Source organism: Erinaceus europaeus, chromosome 3 (assembly GCF_950295315.1).
Source record: "Erinaceus europaeus chromosome 3, mEriEur2.1, whole genome shotgun sequence".
In the NCBI taxonomy this organism is placed as follows: Eukaryota; Metazoa; Chordata; class Mammalia; order Eulipotyphla; family Erinaceidae; genus Erinaceus; species Erinaceus europaeus.
The window spans coordinates 15,526,905-15,544,742 of NC_080164.1; positions in this window are offsets into that span (position 1 = coordinate 15,526,905).

The window sequence follows — 17,838 nt, forward strand, 5'->3', positions numbered from 1 at the left end:
TGGCTCCAAGGGGTCAACGTCCAAGCAGCTGACCCTGAGCCCCTGGCCCTGGAGGTGACACCAGGCGGGCGAGCAGATGGGCAAGAGCTGCCTTTTCTCTTCGTGTGTGTGTGTGTGTGTGTGTGTGTGTGTGTGGTGTGTGCGGTGTGTGTGAGGTGTGTGTGTGCATGTGTGTGTGGTGTGTGTGCAAGATGTGTGTGTGTGCGGGGTATGTGTGTGTGTGTGCATGTGTGTGCGGGGTATGTGTGTGTGCATGTGTGTGTGGTGTGTGTGCGAGATGTGTGTGTGTGCGGGGTATGTGTGTGTGTGTGTGCATGTGTGTGCGGTGTGTGTGAGGTGTGTGTGTGCATGTGTGTGTGGTGTGTGTGCGAGATGTGTGTGTGTGCAGGGTATGTGTGTGTGTGTGTGTGTGTGTGTGTGTGTGAGAGAGAGAGAGAGAGAGATCCAGGTTCAAGCCCAGCTCCCACTGCATTGAAGGAAGCTTTGGTGTAATAGTCTCTTTCAATCTCTCTGCTTTCTCTATATAAATAAATAAATAAATAAATAAATAAATAAATAAAATAATCTAACTTATTGGCAAAACGTTTCTGCCCAAATGAAGGCAGATCTCTGCAAAGACCGCCCCCCCCCCACCCGACACATATAGCTGTCCTTGGTGCTGATGGCACAGCCTTTGTCTCTAGAGGTTTGTTCTCAGGACTAGTCCCTATGTTACCTGAGAAGGCCAGTCTTCTGACCCAGGAGTTGTGTTTGAAAAAAGAAATAAAATTCACCAACTGTGTTTCTTTTATTTGTCCCTTCTTTTTACAGTCAGTACTTGAGCACTCTCTTGCTCTCTTTCCCTCTTCCTCCTCCTTCCTCTCTCTCTCTCTCTTTCTCTCTCTCTCTCTCTCTCTGTCTCTCTCTCCCCTGACTATTGATGGTACTGGGACCTCTCACAGCAAGTCCTGGGTGCTATTGCTCTGCCAGCCATCTCCTTGGTCTTGTAGTTTAGTTTTTTTGTTCTTGTTGTCATTGGGCTTTTAAATTCTTTTTTAAAAAATATTTATTTATTTATTCCCTTTTGTTGTTTTATTGTTGTAGTTATTATTGTTGTTCTTGATATCATTGTTGTTGGATAGGACAGAGAGAAATGGAGAGAGGAAAGGAAGACAGAGAAGGTGAGAGAAAGACAGACACCAGCAGACCTGCTTTACCACCTGTGAAGCGACTTCCCTACAGGTGGGGAGCCGGGGGCTCGAACTGGGATCCTTATGCCAGTCCGGTCCTTGTGCTTTGCACCATGTGCGTTCAACCTGCTGCGCTACCACCTGACTCCCCCCCTCCTTTTTTTTTAACCAGAGCACTGCTCAGCTTTGGTTTATGGAGGTGCAGGGGATTGAACCTGGGACTTTGGAGCCTCAGACATGAGAGTCTCTTTGCATAACCATTCTGCTATCTACTCTTGCCCTAATCACTTTTCAAATAGAGACAGAGACAAAGAGACGGGGAGTAAGAGCAAGATACCCCCATGCTGTGTGAGTGGGGTTCGATGCTGGCTCATACACAAGGCCAGCCAGGCACTTCCCCAGAGAGTCAGTGCCCTTACAGTTAGGTCTTTATATTGGATTGTTCTCTACTCATAATGGGCATGGGAAAATTATTTATGAATTTTATTTCAAGTTAGTAGATGAGATCTGACAGGACATTTGCTCTTACACGGGATTTTTTTTGTAGCTGGTTGGAACTGCTTTGGAAAATAGAAGTTCTTCAGAGGTTAAACATAGAGTTACTGGGAGTCAGGCGGTGGTGCAGCGGGTTAAGTGCAGGTGGCACAAAGTGCAAGGACCAGCGTAAGGATCCTGGTTTGATCCCCCGGCTCCTCACCTGCAGGGGAGTCGCTTCACAGGCGATGAAGCAGGTCTGCAGGTGTCTGTCTTTCTCTCCCCCTCTCTGTCTTCCTCTCCTCTCTCCATCTCTCTCTGTCCTATCCAACAACAATGTTAAACAACAAGGGCAACAAAAAGGAAAATTAATTAATTTTTTAAAATTTAAACAAAAACATAGAGTTACCACCTAACTCCTAACTCTGCAACTCTACATGAGGTACCAATCTCAAAACTTAGAGATGGATGAATACAGGATGATCTCACTCACAAGAACAAGAAAGTGAAACACAAAGTAACAGTTGGACTGGTGGCCAAAGGACTCTGGGGACAGAAGGCAGGGAAGTGGTGGGGCAGGGCCTAGGGTCCTAGTGCACAAGGGTGGAAAAGGACCTCAATGGGGGGTGAGTGTTTTCCAGACAACTTTTACAGGGAGACGAGAGATTGTACCCACGTGCCAACAACTGTACTGTAAACCATTAACCCCAATGAAATAAAAAAAGAAAAGAAAGCCTTGGGCACAAATGTCCACAGCAGCGGCCGCCACAGTAGCCGGCAGTGGAGACAGCTCACAAGGCCACTCAGCTGATGGGTGAACCGAGTGGCGTCCCCTCACCCTAGGATGGAAGGTTACTCATCAATCGAAAGGCGATGATGGGTGGAACAACACCCAGTGGTTCCAGTGCTACGCTAGAAACAAGACGAGAACGGCTATGTACACTGACTCCATGTGCACTAAATACCCAGTGGGGATGGGTGCTGGTACACTCAGTTAAATGCGCATGGAAGGGCCCAGGTTCAAGCCCCAGGTCTCCACCTGAAGGGGGAACTTATGAGCAGTGCAACAGATGTCTCTCTCTCCTTCTCTACACCCCCCCTTCCCTTTCAACTTCTTTCTATCTCTGTTCAATAATTAGCTAAATAACTATGCTTATATATCCAGAGTAGGTGAAGTTATGGGAAGTAGGTTCACAGTCTCCAGGGGCTGAGGGTGTTGGAGGAAATGAGGAATAATTATAGATGGGTGTCTGGAGTAGGCATAGGACTTGATGTTCTGGAAGTCTTTAGTCCCATAGCGATTGTCACCCAGAGGTTTGATATTTGGGGACTGCAGCAGATCCCCACCCTCACCCTTGCCCAGAGCTAGCTGCTTTCTGAACTCACAACAAAATCAGTCTTTGTTTCTGCTTGTGGTTTTGCCTCCACAATTTCTATAATTATATTTTTTTCTTCCTCTTCCTCTTCCTCTTCCCCTTCTGTTTCCCTTTCTATTGAGGGATAGGAGGTACCTGGAGGGTACTGCCCAGAGAATGGGAGTGGTGACAGGTGACAGGTGGAGATGGGGCTTGGGTGTTAGAAGCTAGACCTGTGGGTTTCTCTCTCTCTCTCTCTCTCTCTCTCTCTCTCTCTCTCTGTCTTAATCTCTCTATCTCTCTTTCTTGGCCTAACATGGGAATGTTCTCAGTTTTCCTGAATAAAGTTTAAAATTGCTGAAAATCATGCTCTCCTCAATTCTTTGTTGAGATAATGTGTGACAAACTTTTTAAATGTTAATATTGGGGAACCAAGCATCAATACACTCCCCCCTCCTCTTCCTTCTCTTCCTTCTTCTGGTCACACCTTTTTAAAAAAAAAAAAACTTGTGATTAATAGTGGGTTGTGTGACACAGCCTGTGAATAGGACTTTGGGACTTGATTAGCTTATGGCTGAGGCTGAACTGTGAGAATGTAACTAGCATACAGCCAACTTCAGGCTGATGGATTTACATAAAACAAATTATTTAACTTCCAGGTGGCCATAAGTTCAGCCCTGGTTCCTGGCTCCTTCTGCTCATGCTCAGGCCAGCTTCCCAGGACCTGCCAGGCTGCCTGTCCCGGGAGACAACACGTGGGGCTGAATTTTCGTACCTTACGGATTCATGGGCCTGGCCTACTCTTATTTCTCCTATCTTGCTGTACCTAAAATATACCATTCCATGTGCTGTACCACCATGTAATAAACCTCTTTAAAATTTACTTATAAAAAGGAAACTTTGACAAAACCATAGGATAAGAGGGGTACAACTCCACACAATTCCCACCACCAGAATTCTGTATCCCATCCCCTCCCCTGATAGCTTTCCTCTTACAGCCAGAAATCGAGAGGGAAGGGAATGACAGAGAAGGAGAGACACCTGCAGCACTGCTTTACCACTCGCAAAGCATTCCCTCCGCAAGTGGGGGCTGGGGGCTTGAAACCAGGTCCTTGCCCACTATAACATGTGCGCCCAACCAGGTGTGCCACCACCCGGCCCCCAGCTTTCCTATTTTTTAACCCTCTGGGAGTATGGACCCAAGGTCATTGTGGGATGCAGAAGGTAGAAGGTCTGGCTTCTGTAATTTCTTCCCTGCTAAACATGGGCATTGACAGATTGATCCATAATCCCAGCCTGCCTCTCTCTTTCCTTAGTGGGGAAGGTCTCTGGGGAAGCGGAGCTTCAGGACACATTGGTGGGGTTGTCTATCCAGGGAAGTCTGGTTGGCATCATGCTGGCATCTGGAACCTGGTGGCTGAAAAGAGAGTTAACATACAAAGCCAAACAAATTGTTGATCAATCATGAACTTAAAGGCTGGAATAGTGCAGATGAATAGTTGGGGGGGCCCTCCATTTTGTAGATAGCTGGTAGGCATATTTTAGTTAAATTCCAAAGGGCCTGTGGCTATACTAGTGGTTTTTTTTTTCCCCTGAGCCTGAGATCTGATATGCAGGTGGATCCAAGTTATTGTCTGGGGAGATGATGTCCTGGCTGGAAAAGGACCAGAAAGCTGGGTCATGGAAGAGAGGAGCTCCCTAGTATGGGAAAGGGGTCTAAATATTGTTGAATAAACCTTGACTGTTTTAAACCCACATTCATCCTCGACACCCCACTAAGTCCTTTTATTTTATCAACTACAGTAGTGGGTCACAAGATTGTAAGGTCACAGAGTCGAGCTCCACACCACACCCACCACCAGAGTTCTGTGTCCCCACCCTCCCAACCCTCCAAATAATAACCACCAGAGTTCTCATAAACTTTTAGAAACAGTTTACTTTTTTTTTTTTTTTTTGCCTCCAGGGTTATAGCTGGGGCTTGGTGCCTGCACTATGAATCCACTGCTCCTGGAGGCCATTTTTTCCCTTTTGTTGCCCTTGTTGTTGTTACTACTACTGTTGTTATTGCTGCTGTTGTTGGATAGGACAGAGAGAAATCGAGAGAGAAGGAGATGATAAAGAGGGGGAGAGAAAGATAGATTTTCACACTGCCTGTGAAGTGACCCCTTTGCAGATGGGGAGCCTGGGGAGTGAACTGGGATCCTTAAGCCAATCCTTTTGCTCCACGCCATGTGTGCTTAACCTGATGCACTACCGCCCAGTCCCCAGGAACAGTTTACTTCTGTTTAGAGTTTGTTTGCTTTTGTTTTTTTTGTTTGTTTGTTTTGCAAGTTCACGTATATCAGACTCTAGATTCCACATCTGAGTGAAACCATCTCGTAGATGCCTTTCATCTCTTTACTCACTTCCCTAAACATAATCACTTCCAGTTCCATTCATTTTGTCCCAAAAGATACATTACCATCTTTTTTTTTTTAATTGCAGAATAGTATTTCACGAAGTATATATCCCCTAACTTTCTTAGCCAGTCATCTGCTGATGGGCATTTAGGCTGCTTCCACTCTTTGGCTATTGTGAATAATACAGCTATGAACATAGAGGTGCCTATGTCCCTTCAAATTAGGGTTTGAGTGTCATTTGAATGAATGCCTGAGAATAAAATTGCTTGATCACAAGGTAATTCTATTTTTATTTAAGGACTGTCCATGCAGTCTTCCAAAAGGGCTGTACAGTTTGCATTCCCACCAGCAATGGAGCAGAGTTCCTTTTTATCCACAACCTCGCCAACACCTGTTGGCCCCGGGCTGTCACTGCCCCTTCAGTTTACACTTCCCCAAGGACAGATAGGGCCACCTGCTCCCTCGTTCTTTGGCTGCTGTCTCTTGTGTGTGTGGTGGTGGGGGGCTCCTCTGCACCCCAGCATCATTTGGCTGCAGACCCTGCCAGCTCCATTTTATTTCTTCATGATTTTAAGGGCATGTCAAAACTACTGAAATTGTCTCGAGATAATTTCTGAAGTATCAAAGCAGGTTTGATTCTTCCCTCTTTATGACTGTAGTGCAAGTGGGGCACAGGTCATTCTGTGGCTAACCACAGACCCTCAGGGGCTGCCCTCAGAGGAGGGGCTGCCCTTGTTGCCCCCCTGGCTGCATCCACTGCCCCAAGGGACAAGGAGCTTGAAGTCACATGGTTTGAGATATGACCACCTGGGAGCTGCCCCTTCAGCAGGGGCTGAGAGTGGAAGGGTCATAGGGGCAGGGGTACCATGGGGTACATTTCTGCCTCCCAGGGGAGATCCAGAGGGAGCTTCTCTGGCAAGTTCATGGGCACTGCACACACGCGACTCCCCTTAAGGTAATATATTCTGTTGCTTGTTTGTTTTAACTTTCATTCACTTGGGGGGTGAGAGGAAAACATTGAGAAAGTGGCACCTTCCCCCCTGCAGGTGGAGATTAGGGGCTTGAACCCAGGCCCTATCACATGGTAACGTAAGGACTCAACTGGGTGCTCTACCTCCTGGCCCTGGTGCCTTCTTCCTCTTCTTTCTTCCTTTTCTTCTCCTCCTCCTCCTTCTTTTATTAATATTTTACTTTGAGAGAGACAGAGGGAAAGATAGATAGATATAGTTCTGACTTATGGTGGTGCATAAACACTATGCTGTCTTTAAAGACTGTTCTAGGGCTGGGGAGATACCAAGTGGCTATGCAAATGGCTTTATGTTTGGTGGGGTAGACAGCATAATGGTTATGCAGAGAAACTCAAACCTGGAGCTCCAAAGTCCCAAGCCAAATCTCCAGCATCGCCACAAGCCAGAGCTGAGCAGCTTCTATCTCTGTATCTCTCATGAGTGGTATGTCTCTCATTATCTCTCCCTCTCTCTACCCCACTCCATTGCAGTTTCTCTCTGTCCTAAGAAAAAAGGAAAGGAAGGAAAGGAAGGAAAGGAAAGGAAGGAAGGAAGAAATGGTAGTGGTGAGGAGGGTGGAGAGAGAGAGAGACAATGGCCCCTGGGAGCACTGGGTTCATTGTGCAGGCACTAAGCTCCAGCAGTAACTGTGGTGGCAGTTTAAAAATATATATTCATGGGAGCTGGGCGGTAGCGGAGCGGGTTAAGCACAGGTGGTGCAAAGTGCAAGGATCTGCGTAAGGATCCCAGTTCGAGCCCCCGGCTCCCCACCTGCAGGGGAGTCACTTCATAAGCGATGAAGCAGGTCTTCAGGTGTCTATCTTTCTCTCCCCCTCTCTGTCTTCCCCTCCTCTCTCCATTTCTCTCTGTCCTATCCAACAACAACAATAATAATAACTACAACAATAAAACAACAAGTGCAACAAAAGGGATATATATATATATATATTCACTTACTAGTGAGCAAGAGAGAACCAAATCATTATTCTGGCACATGCGATGTTGAGAGTTGAATTTAGGACCTCATAATTGAGAGTCTAATACCTCCCGGATTAGAGTGTATTGATTTTCTATTGAAACCAAAGTAGGTGACCGCCAAGTTAGTGGCTTAAAGTGTGGAGCCAGGATGTAGTCCGTGGTGGGGCACCTACTTCTCATGTAGGAGGGCCTGGGCTCGAGTCACAGCACCCTGCCCGTTTGTTATCTCACAGTTCTGTCTTATTTATTTATTTATTTATTTATTTGTTATTTTAACAGAGCGCTGCTCAGCTCTGGCTTTTGCTGGTGATGGGAACTGAACCTGGGACTTCAGAGCCTCAGGCATGAAAGTCTCTTACAGAAGAACCATTGTGATCTCTCTCCAGTCCATACCTCACATTTCTGTAGGGCAAAGTCCCAGGATGATTCAGATGGTTTCTCTGATCCTGTATCCTCAAGAAAGAGGAAGGAGGAGGAGGAGGAGGAGGAGGAGGAGGAGGAGAGAGGAGGAGAGAGGAAGAGGAGGAGGGAAGAGGAAGAGAGAGGAGAAGGGAGGAGGAGGAGAAGGGAAGGGAGAGAAGGAGGGAGGGAGGGAGGGTGGAGAAGGAGAAGAAGACAAAGAAAGCACTAGGGGCCAGCCAGTGAGTAGCTGAGTGCACACATGGGAAAGTGTATTGGGGGGATTACAGGCCAAGTTTGTTCCTCACATGTTTAAAAGTTCACCACAGGGGCCGGGTGGCAGCTGTTTCTATCCAATAAATAAAGATAATTAAAATATATATATATATTTTTTAAAAAGTTCGCCACACATAATATCAACAAAGAATTGAGGAGAAAGCATGATTTTCAGGAGTTGTTAAATTTATTCACATGTTAGGCAGAGAGAGAGTAAGGGAGAGAGCCTTCATTCACTTGTTGACCTGCTCACCTAGGCAGAGATGTCCACAGGTCTACCTTGTAAACATCCAAGCCCCACCTTCACCTTCTTTCTAAGCCACACCCACACCTGTCACCACTCTCATTTTCTATGCAACAATTTCCTTCCCCCAGGCACACCTGTGCCTGGTAAACATGCATTCTGGTGTGGTGCAGCAGTATCTGTGTTCCCCTAGGTACTTGCTGTCATTTCTGATCGCAACAAAAGGACCTGGGATTAAGCCCCTGGCCCCCACCTGTAGAGGGGAAGCGTCACAATGAAACAGGGCTTCAAGTGTCTTTCTTTCTCCCACTCTGTCTCCCTCTCCCCTCTCAATTTCTCTCTGTCCTATCAAAATAAAAGGATAAAAAGCGGGGGGGGGGGGTGTGGATTAGCCACTGGAATTGGAGGATTTGTTGTGCAGGCACCGAGCCCCAACATTAACCCTGGAGGCAGTAAAAAATAATTCAAAAGGAGAAGGAGGAGGAGGAGGGAAAAGAAAGCATTAAGGTGGTTCTGTGCTCTTAATTAATCAAGGGCTTCTTTGAGATGATGTCAAAATCATCAATAAGGAAAAAAATTAGGGAAATGGAACTTTCCTCAAGATTTGAAACTTCGGGGCAGGGTTGTGGCACACCTGGTTAAGTGCACACGTTACAATGCTCAAGGACCCAGGTTCAGGCTCCTGGTCCCCACCTGCAGGGGGAAAGCTTTGCAAGTGGTGAAGTGGTGCTGCAGGTGTCTCTCTCTCTCTCCCCTTCCCTTGTGCACTGTAATATGAGCACTTAACCAGGCAGCTTCCCATGTGCTAACTGACCAATGTTGAGACTTACAGGAGAAACGGCAACTCAGGTCCTTTGCTCATGTTTTAGTTTCTGGCTGTCTCTACCCAATAAATATATAAAGATAATAATGATAATAATAAAAAAAAAAGATTTGAGGGATTTGGCGGTGGCACGCAGGTTAAGAACACGTAAAATGAAACATGAGGACTCCAGTTCGGGCCCCTGGTTCCCCACCTGTATGGAGGTTACAAGCGGTGAAGCAGGTCTGCAGGTGTCTCTTTGTCTCTCCTTCTCTATATACCCCTCCCCTCCCCCCTCTCAGTTTCTCTCAGTCCTATCCAATAAAATGGGAAGAAAAAAAAAAAAAGGAAAGGAAAAATGGCCTCCAAGAGCAGTGGACTTGTATTGCCGGAACCAAGCCCCAGCAATAACACTGGAGGGGGAAAATTTTTTTTTGAGCTTTTTGAGTCAAAGTCTACTCATTGTCTGACAGGAGAGGAGAGGAGATAGTTGTAACTCTTTCATCTGCTAAAGACCCATTATCCAGAGTGTAGAAGCCACTTTGTAATATTTTTTAATATTTTCTTTATTTATTTTGGGATAGAGACAGAGAAACTGAGGGTGGGGGATGGGGAGACAGTGAGAGAGAGACATCTGCAGCACTGTTCCATTACTTGCAAAGCTCCACCCACTGCAGGTGGGGACTGGGGACTTGAACCCGATCCCTGTGAGCTGTAACTATATGCTTTTCCAAATGTGCCACCACCTGGCCCCTAAGAGCCACTCTTCTGACCCAACAACAAAAGGCAGCTTAGCCCAACTAAGACATGAGCAAAGGACCTGAGTTACCATTTCTCCGGTAAGTCTCAACACTGGTCACTTAGCACATGGGAAGCTGCCTGATGCTGGGGCCAGGCAGTGGCGCACCTGGTTAAGTGCTCACATTACAGTGCACAAGGACCTGAGTTCAAGCCCCTGGTCCCCACCTGCAGGGGGAAGGTTTGTGATTGGCAAATCAGGGCTGCAGATGTCTCTTTCTCTCTCTCTCTTTCAGGTCCTAGTACGTGATGGTGGAGGAAGACCTCAGCTAGGGATTAGAGTGGTTTGTAGAAAACTGAGAAGTTTTACACATGTAACAACAACTGTATTTACTGTAAACCATTAGTCCCAATAAAATATTTTTTAAAAATTTAGAAATTATCAAGACAATGATGATGGTGATAAACATTCAGGGACTAAAACAATCAGAAGCTCTGAGCAGAACAAAATAGCTGCTTCAGGAAGGAAACAGAATGGGGGAACAAAACTGTCTGTACAGCAAACAGTAGTCAGTTGGTCCTGATGATCTAACTGACAGGAGACTGTCAGCTGGAGATAATGGGAAGGAGCTGGCAGGCTACTGGGGTCAGAGGAAGCTGGTGTACGTTTAAAGGGGGTGAAGCCAGACGCATCACAGCCACGTGTTAATTAGAGAAATGTAGTTAGTCATCAAGATCATAACAACAGAAAGTGAATACTGGGGCAGGGGAGATAGCATAGTGATTCACACACACACACACACACACACACACACACACACACACACCCCTCGTGCCTGAGGCTCTGAAGTCCCAGGTTCAGTACCCCACACCAGAAGCCAGAGTTGAGCAGTGCTCTAGCAAGAGAGAGAAGGGACAGAAAAAGGAAACAGGGAGTCGGGCGGTAGTGCAGCGGGGTAAGTGCATGTGGCACAAAGTGCAAGGATCAGAGTGAGGATCCGGGTTCGAGCCCTCCGCTCCCCACCTGCAGGGGAGTCGCTTCACAGACGATGAAGCAGGTCAGCAGGTGTCTGTCTTTCTCTCCCCCTCTCTGTCTTCTCCTCCTCTCTCCATTTCTCTCTGTCCTGTCCAACAATGATGACATCAATAACAATAATAATAACTACAACGATAAAACAACAAGGGCAGAAAAAGGGAATCAATAAATAAATAAATGGAAACAGAGGGAAGGAAGAGGGAAGGAGAAGGAAGAGAAGGAGGAAGGAGGAAGAAGGAAAGGGAGAGGAAGAGGGAGGAGGGGGCTTGGTTCCTGTCATCAGGAAGGTCCCCAAGGCAGATAACTAAACTTTCAGGTTTTGTAAAAAATTCAGAGCAGGCTTGATTGGTCACAAACCTTGGCATAGGCCAACCCTGCCCTCTCGTGGTCACTGGGTGTAGTGCCGTGGTGGGAAAGCTTGTTTCAAAACTTAGGAAACCCACCTTGATTACACAGGTAGAGGAGCTCCAGTCCTCTACCTGCTTGAACTTGGTTCATCACCACCTGAGGTGATGGTCTAAGTACTACCAAGGATCCAGAGACCCCAGGCCCCAAGCACATGAACAAAATGAACAAATGTCTCTGTACCTGGCCCAGTGACATTCTGGCTGTCGCCACTCTGTGGTTACGTCTGTCATAACCATGATTGTCAATACTATTTTTAAAATAATATTTATTTATAATAAGAGAGAGAATGAGAGAACCAGAAGATGGTTCTGGAACATTCAATACTGGGCATTGAACTTGGGACCTTGTGTTTGAGAGTTCAATGCTTTGTCCACTGTACCACCTCCCTGACCACACTTTTTTTTTTAATATTTTATTCATTTTTTAAATATTTATTTTATTTATTTATTCCCTTTTGTTTCCCTTGTTGTTTTATTGTTGTAGTTATTATTGTTGTTGTCGTTGTTGGATAGGACAGAGAGAAATGGAGAGAGGAGGGGAAGACAGAGAGGGGGAGAGAAAGATAGACACCTCCAGACCTGCTTCACCGCCTGTGAGGTGACTCCCCTGCAGGTGGGGAGCCGGGGTTTGAACCGGGATCCTTATGCCGGTCCTTGTGCTTTGCGCCACCTGCGCTTAACCCGCTGCACTACAGCCCGACTCCCTTTGTTTTGTTTTAATTAACAACTCACATCTACAGTATGTTTCTTTTTTTTCATTTTATTTATCCATTTTGTGTAAGGATGAAGAGAAACTGAGAGGGAAGGGGAGCTAGACGGAAAGAGAGGCACCTGCAGCCCTGCTGCACTGCTCACGGAGGGGGGACTGGGGGCTTGAACCGGAGTCCTTGTGCATCGCAACATGTGCGTTCTCCTGGATGTGCCATGGCCTGGTTTCCATAATATACTCTTTTATTTATTTATTTTTTTTTAATTTTTTTAAAGTTGAAGTATTTATTCACACAAGCATGTAGAATAGCCATTATTACAAACTTACACATGTAGACACTGAAACTGACACACACACACAATGGACCTCAGGAGAGCTGAGCCTCTCCCCCCCAAGCTGGAGTGTCAAAAGAGGCCCCATCACTTGAGAATGAGACCAAGAGTTCTCTAAATGAAGGGTATTTATAATGCCTAGGGATGGGGGGGGCAGTTTGGTCACTTCTTTATCTAATGGAGACAGAAGGGCACAGGGGCATTATACAAGTAAGGGTACATTCCAGACCTTTATCTAAGTCATACATTCCAAACTCTATCTATGGTACCAATCTTTTTTTTTTTTCTTTTTTATTTAAGAAAGGATTAATTAACAAAACCATAGGGTAGGAGGGGTACAACCCCACACAATTCCCACCGCCCATCTCCATATCCCACCCCCTCCCCCGATAGCTTTCCCATTCTCTATCCCTCTGGGAGCATGGACCCAGGGTCATTGTGGGTTGCAGAAGGTAGAAGGTCTGGCTTCTGTAATTGCTTCCCCGCTGAACATGGGCGTTGACTGGTCGGTCCATACTCCCAGTCTGCCTCTCTCTTTCCCTAGTAGGGTGGGTCTCTGGGGAAGCTGAGCTTCAGGACACATTGGTGGTGTCTTCAATCCAGGGAAGTCTGGCCGGCATCCTGATGACACCTGGAACCTGGTGACTGAAAAGAGAGTTAACATACAAAGCCAAACAAATTGTTGAGCAATCATGGACCCAAAACTTGGAATAGTGGATAGGAAGTGTTAGGGAGGTACTCACTGCAAACTCTAGTGTCCTTCTGCTTTCTTACTTTGGTGCCATACTCCAAACTCAGTCAATTTCTGCTTTGCGTTTCTACTTCTTTTTTTTTTTTTTTTTTTACATGCATAACATTCCCTAGATTCCCATTTAACAATACAACCCCCACTATTTCATTCATCATTTTTCATGGACCTGTATTCTCCCCAGCCACCCACCCACCCCAGAGTCTTTTACTTTGGTGTAATACTCCAATTCCATTTCAGGTTCGACTTGTGTTTTCTTTTCTAATCTTGTTTTTCAACTTCGGCCTGAGAGTGAGATCATCCCGTATTCATCCTTCTGTTTCTGACTTATTTCACTCAACATGATTTTTTCAAGGTCCATCCAAGATCGGCTGAAAACGGTGAAGTCACCATTTTTTACAGCTGAGTAGTATTCCATTGTGTATATATACCACAACTTGCTCAGCCACTCATCTGTTGTTGGACACCTGGGTTGCTTCCAGGTTTTGGCTATTACAAATTGTGCTGCCAAGAACATATGTGTACACAGATCTTTTTGGATGGCTGTTTTGGGTTCCTTAGGATATATCCCCAGGAGGGGAATCGCAGGGTCATAGGGTAGGTCCATTTCTAGCCTTCTGAGAGTTCTCCAAACTGTTCTCCACAGAGGTTGGACCAATTGACATTCCCACCAACAGTGCAGGAGGGTTCCTTTGACCCCACACCCTCTCCAGCATTTGCTGCTGTTACCTTTTCTGATGTGTGACATTCTCACAGGAGTGAAGTGATATCTCATTGTTGTCTTGATTGGCATTTCTCTGACAATCAGAGACTTGGAGCATTTTTTCATGTGTTTCTCGGCCTTTTGGATCTCTTCTGTGGTGAATATTCTGTCCAAGTCCTCCCCCCATTTTTGGATGGGGTTATTTGTTGTCTTGTTGTTGAGTCTGGCAAGCTCTTTATATATGTTGGTTATTAAACTCTTATCTGATGTATGGCATGTAAAGATCTTCTCCCATTCTGTGAGGGGTCTCTTGATTTGGGTAGTGGTTTCTTTTGCTGTGATGAAGCTTTTTAATTTGATGTAGTCCCATAGGTTTATACTTGCCTTAGTCTTCCTTGTAATTGGATTCGTTTCATTGAAAATGTCTTTAAAATTTATGCGGAAAAAAGTTCTGCCAATATTTTCCTCTAAGTATCTGATAGTTTCTGGTCTAACATCCAAGTCCTTGATCCACTTGGAATTTACTTTTGTATTTGGTGAAATACAGTGATTCAGTTTCATTCTTCTGCATGTTTCAACCCATTGTTTCCAACACCATTTGTTGAAGAGACTCTGCTTCCCCCATATAATAGTCTGGGCCCCTTTGTCAAAGATTAGATGTCCATACGTGTGGGGCCTCATTTCTGGGCTCTCAATTCTATTCCACTGGTCAGTGTGTCTGTTCATGTTCCAGTACCAAACAGTTTTGATGACAATGGCCCTATAATACAGTTTGAGATCTGACAGTGTGATGCCTCCGGTTCTGTTCTTTTTTCTCAAGATCGTTTTGGCAATTCTAGGTCTTTTCTGGTTCCAGATAAACATTTGTAGCATTTTTTCTATTCTCCTAAAAAATGTGCTTGGGATCTTGATGGGGATAGCATTAAATTTGTAGATGGCTCTCGGTAATATATTCATTTTGATGATGTTAATTCTTCCAACCCATGAACATGGAATATCTTTCCACTTCTTTGTGTCTTTTTCAATTTCTTTGAGTAGTGACTCATAATTTTCAGTATACAAGTCTTTCACTTCTTTGGTTAGGTTTATTCCTAGATATTTTATAGTTTTTGTTGCTATAGAAAAAGGAACTGATTTCTGGATTTCAATTTCTTCTAACTTAGTGTTTGCATAGAGGAATGCCACTGACTTTTGAATGTTAATTTTATAGCCTGACACATTACTGTATTGCCTGATGATTTCCAAAAGCTTCTTGCTGGATTCCTTAGGTTTTTCCATGTATACTATCATGTCATCTGCAAATAAGGAGAGTTTGACTTCTTCTCTTCCAATCTGTATGCCTTTAATTCCTTGCTCCTGCCTGATTGCTATGGCAAGAACTTCCAACACTATGTTGAATAGTAATGGTGATAGTGGGCAGCCCTGTCTAGTACCTGATCTGAGGGGAAATGCTTCCAGTTTTTCACCATTGAGTATGATGTTGGCTGTAGGTTTGCTATATATATACTCCACTATCTTCAGGAATTTTCCATCTATTCCTATTTTTTGTAGTGTTTTGATCATAAAGGGATGTTGTATTTTGTCAAAGGCTTTCTCTGCATCTATTGATATGACCATGTGGTTTTTGGTCTTGCTTTTGTTGATGTGGTGGATCACATTGATTGACTTACGTATATTAAACCAACCTTGCATGCCTGGGATAAACCCCACTTGGTCATGATGAACAATTTTTTTGATATACTGCTGTATCCGGTTGGCTAGAATTTTGTTCAATATTTTCGCATCTATGTTCATCAGAGATATTGGTCTGTAGTTTTCTTTTTTGGTTGTGTCCCTGTCTGCTTTTGGTATCAGGGTGATGTTGGCTTCATAGAAGCTGGCAGGGAGGATTCCAGTGTCTTCCATCTTCTGGAAGACTTTTAAAAGTAGAGGTATTAGTTCTTCTTTGAAAGTTTTGTAGAATTCATTTGTAAAACCATCTGGTCCAGGACTTTTATTTTTGGGAAGATTTTTGATAACTGTTTCAATTTCATTAGCTGTGATGGGCCTGTTCATGTTATCCACTTCCTCTTGACTTAGTTTTGGAAGTTGGTAGGTATCTAGGAAATCATTCATTTCTTCCAGGTTCTCTAGCTTGGTGGCATATAGTTGTTCATAGAAGCCTCGCATGATATGTTGAATTTCTGCAGTGTCTGTTGTGATTTCTCCTCTTTCATTTACTATCCGATTTATTTGGGTCTTCTCCCTTTTTTGTTTTGTGAGTCTGGCTAAAGGTTTGTCGATTTTGTTTACTCTTTCGAAGAACCAACATTTACTTTCATTGATCTTTTGTATGGTTTTCCTATTCTCAATGTTATTTATTTCTGCCCTAACTTTAGTAATTTCTGTCCTTCTGGTTGCTTTAGGATTCCTTTGTTGTTCTTCTTCTAGGTCTTTGAGATGTGCAATCAGGCTGTTTATTTGTGCCTTTTCTTGTTTCCTAATGTGTGCTTGTATAGCTATGAACTTCCCTCTTAGGACTGCTTTAGCTGTGTCCCAAATATTTTGATAGCTTGTGTCTTCATTTTCATTGAACTCTCGAAACATTTTGATTTCTTCCTTGATTTCCTCTTTGACCCAGAAGTTGTTAAGAAGTGTACTTTTGAGCTTCCACATTTTGGCACTGTTACTAATCTTTTGTTGATTGTTAAATGTTAGTTTAATTCCACTGTGGTCTGAGAAGATGCTTGGAATGATTTCAGTGCTCTTGAATAGGCTGATGCTGTCTTTGTGGCCTAACGTATGGTCTATCCTTGAGAATGATCCATGTGGATTTGAGTAAAATGTGTATTCCAGTTTCTTGGGATGAATGACTCTGAAAATGTCCAATAGTTCTAGTTTATCTATCTCTTCATTTAGCTCCCTTATGTCTTTACTGATTTTCTGCCTGGATGATCTGTCAAGTTGAGATAGTGGGGTGTTGAAGTCCCCTACTATGATTGTGTTACTGTTAATATATTGTTGTAGCTCTTTCATTAGAAGTTTGATGTATTTAGATGGCTTCTCATTGGGTGCATAGATATTAATAATTGTTAAGTCCTCTTGATTGACTGATCCTCTGAGCATTAAGTAGTGTCCATTCCTATCTTTTTTAATCTTACCTATTTTAAAGTCTATCATGTCAGATATGAGAATAGCTGTTCCTGCCCTTTTTTGTGGGCCATTGGCTTGAATGATAGTTTTCCATCCTTTCACTTTAAGTCTGTGTTTGTCTTGTTGAGTTAGGTGAGTTTCCTGTAGACAACATATTGTTGGGTTGTGTTTTCTGATCCATCTTCCTACTCTGTGTCTTTTAATAGGTGAATTCAGGCCATTGACATTTATTGATATCAAAGATTGAAGATATTTTAACGCCATTCTTGTAGAGTTTTAGAGTGTTTTGATATATGTCCTATTTGTGGTGGTCTGACTGTTTATAGGAGACCTTTCAGAACTTCTTTCAGGGCAGGCTTGGTGATGGTTGCTTCCTTCAACTGTTGCTTGTCTGAGAAGGTTTTGATGCTTCCATCTAGTCTGAATGACAATCTAGCAGGATATAGTATTCTTGGCTGAAAGCCTTTCTCATTGAGCAGTCGATAGATATCTTGCCATTCTCTTCTGGCCTGTAGTGTTTGTATGGAGAAGTCTGCTGCTAATCTTATGGGTTTTCCTTTGTAGGTGACTCTTTGTTTTTCTCTTGCAGCCTTGAGGATCCTTTCTTTATCCTTATTCCTTTCCAATCTAAGTATGACATGTCTTGGTGTCTTTAGGTCTGGGTTAATTCTGTTTGGGACCCTCTGGGCTTCTTGAATCTTTATGTCTTTGGTGTTGTCTAGACTAGAGAAATTTTCAGCTATTATGACCTGGAGAACGCTTTCTTCCTCCCCTTCTCTTTCTTCCTCTGGTAAGCCAATAATGCGTATATTGTTTCTTTTGAAGTCATCCCATAGGACCCTGTTGTTGTTTTCAGCATCTCTTAATCTCTTTTTGAGATCTCTTACTTCTTTTTTAGTTGTCTCTAATTCATCCTCAATCTTGCTAATT